Raw genomic sequence first — 3,538 nt, forward strand, 5'->3', positions numbered from 1 at the left:
CCGTACAAAATAAACTAATAGCTTAAATTTCTGGACAAATAAAACACGGCTAATATGTCCGTTGCAAGTGGCTAAAAATTGCCGTTCATTTTTTATACCTTTCATGAGCATGAAATGGTATTATAACTTTGGTCCGATGTTTGTAAGTACCAGAATAAGAAGAGATAGACCCATTAAAATGTATACTTAAATGATCAGAACGTCGAGCTGAGTCGATTTAGCCATGCCCGTCTGTCCGTCTGTCTGTCTGTCTGTCTGTCTGTCTGTCTGTCTGTCTGTCTGTCTGTCTGTCTGTCTGTCCGTCTGTTTGTATGCAATCTAGTCTCTCAGTTTTCGAGATATCCGGATCAAATTTGGTAGGTGGGTGTATTTTTATAATGTATTAATCATTTGTCGGAACCGGAAGAATCGGACCACTATAACATATAGCTCCCGAACAACTGATTGTTCAGATATGAGACTTTTCGTTATAACTCCTCCATTTATGCAGCTAAGAACATGAAATTTTGCAATACTTCCACCCATTATCAACAGAAAACTTAGAGTGAAAATTACAAAGATCGGGTCACTGTAACCTATAGCTCCCATACTACTGATTGTTCAGATATGATATTTATCGTTATATCTCCTCCATTTAAGTAGCTAGTAACATGAAATTTTGCACTGTTGTCCCTCATTATCAAAAGAATACTTTCAGTGAAAATGGCGAAGAACGGGTTGCTATAACCTATAGCCTCCATACAACTGATTATTCAGTTATGAGATTTTTTGCCATAGCTCCACCATTTATGCAGCTATGAACATGAAATTTCGCACCGTTCTACTCATTACTAACAGAATACTTACAGTGAAAATTACAAAGATCGGGTGACTATAACATATATCTCCCATACAACTGATTGTTCAGATATGAGAATTTTCGTTATAACTCCTCCATTTATGCAGCTGGGAATATGAAATTTCGCACTATTCCCACCCATCATCAAAAGAATACAGTGAAAATGGTGAAGATTTGGTCGCTATAACCTATAGCTCCCATACAACTGATTGTTCAGATATGAGATTTTTTGTTATAAATTATCCATTTATGCAGCTATAAACATTAATTTCGCACTATTTTCACTCATTATCAATAGAAAGTTTACAGTAAAATGAACAAAGATCCGGTCGCTATAACCTATTTATTGCCTCCATACCACAGATTGTTCAGATACCAGTTTTTCGATATATCTCCTTTATGTTGGAAGCTAAACCCCTTTAAATTGTGTTACCGGTTTACATACCGATCACACAGCAGTGAAAATCACTTAGATTGCTGCTATATAAGGTATATCTTTCATACCTTTGATTGTTTAGATATAATTTTTTATATATGTATCTCCTCTATTTAAGTATGTATGCCGTGAATATATACATTTTTTCAAATGCAGTAATCTGTTAAAGTAATACTTTCAGATGTTCATGAAAGGTATGAAGCCTTCGGCATAGCCGTTCGGTTTGTCGTATTGGCTTCCATATAACGAATAAACGCAATTTATTTGTGTATGGAAGAAAATTGCAACACGTTCGGCAAAATTAAATTTTAGTAGGATGACTAAAAAAAAATACTAAATTGGAAACCTCTTGGGTGTAATGTAATTGGTAAAGTTTGTTGAAGTTTCATAACTTTTGTACAAAGTTTGAAATATGGATTTACGTATTTGACGCCGCACGAAGAAATACACTTCAGCGTATTTTGGGAAAGAAAAGGTAGCAACTCAAAATTTACAAATATGGATGAAAAATAAAAAAATCGTAATTTTGGATGCTAAGGTGTGTTTCTTCGGGCAGCGTCACATACATACATATATAGTTGCGTAAATCTTATTCAGACACTTACGAAGGCGTTTGTTTTATTCAATAACGTTATTATATGGTGCTGGTTATATTTATATATGTATAATATGTTAAACTGTTAAAAAAATTGTAAACATTAAATAAACGAAAGAAAAATAGGCAAAGCTGGTAAAAATATTACTTAACTTAATCAGCTGACCACAAGGGTATGTATCGATTTTATATTAAGTGGCTAGTACCATGTCCGTTTTCGAAAATTTTACAAAAATACTGAGCTAATACTAAATTGCATTTACATATATACATAGATATCGTCGTTTAAAGTACAGCGTGGCAACGAATAACTGTTACACAGGTTTTTTGAGAAATAAAAGGGTTCTTTATAGATTTCACGAAAAAAGTATTTTATCGTTAATTTTCCAAAGATTTTACTTTAGTCGTATTACTTAGTTTTGAAATTTTAGTCCTTATTTACATTTTCCACCAGTGTAAACTTTGAGGGAAAAGTTCATTTGGCACGCAGGTCTTCGTCAGTTAATTTAATCCATATCTTCTGTAACCATAGGCTAATTTTCTTCATTTTGAGTCCCTTTTACTCCCCCTTTTGTCCAACATAAAGCCTCATATTCAAAAATCTAATAGACTAGGAACTAGTGACTAGGAAGGCCATTCATTCGACCAACCTTATACAGCTTTTTATTTTTTTAGCCTAAGAAAAAATACATCTGAAAATGACTTGCGTGCCAAATGAACTTTTCTCTCAAAGTTTAAACTGCTGGCAAATGTAAATAAAGATTCAAATTTTAAAACTAATTAATGCAACTGAAGTGAAATCTGTGGAAAATTAACAGTAAAATACTTTTTTCGCAAAATCTATAAAGGACCCTTTTATTTCTCAAAAAAAAAAATCGGGGTAACAGTTATTCGTCGCCACGCTGTACAAAGCCGCGTATCAACAAGATGGAAACCCGTGTATCGAGATAATGCAAAACCGCGTATGTGAGATTGCTAAAAATTATTTTCTTGAGAGTAAAAGCAATCATATTTGAAAATGGTACTCTTTTTTGTAATTAAAAAGAGTCACTGAACTCCACTAATACATTTTATTTTAAAAAGTACGTACGTACACACAAACTTATAATTTACGGCCTCAAGAAACTCTTGTTATATTTTTTCTAATAGCCGCCTTCGGTTCGTCAAACAGCTTCCGACGTGAATATAAAAGTAACTACGAATCTACATATACATATTTACATACGTACATACTAACAGCGAACATAAGCAAAACTGTGCGGAAATTCAATGCGAGCAAAGAAAATAGGGCAGCTCACGTTGAGTAGCATTTTTGGTATATACACTTCGATAATATTAATTGGTATTTTTCGAAGAGCAACATTGCTTTATGACACTTATTAAGAAGGTGATACCTTATTTTCCTTTGCTCGCCTCTTTTCTCCAAAATTTATTTTTGCTTTCACAAATCAAATTTCTAGTTAAGCGAACCGAGCCCCGACTTCAACCGAGTAATGAATTGACGAATCGAAATTAAGGCAACTCTAACTTCCAAAGAATATATTAATTGGCAAATGCAAAATGTGAGCTAATATGAACATACTTTCGTAAAATGAAAAAATATCACATTACTCACCATTTCTTTCTATATATTAAAATTGTACTTGCGATTCGGCGCAACAGCATAAAA

This window comes from Rhagoletis zephyria, unplaced genomic scaffold, assembly GCF_001687245.7.
Source record: "Rhagoletis zephyria isolate East Lansing unplaced genomic scaffold, Rhagoletis_zephyria_1.1 Rzeph_scaffold_00369, whole genome shotgun sequence".
NCBI lineage: Eukaryota > Metazoa > Arthropoda > Insecta > Diptera > Tephritidae > Rhagoletis > Rhagoletis zephyria.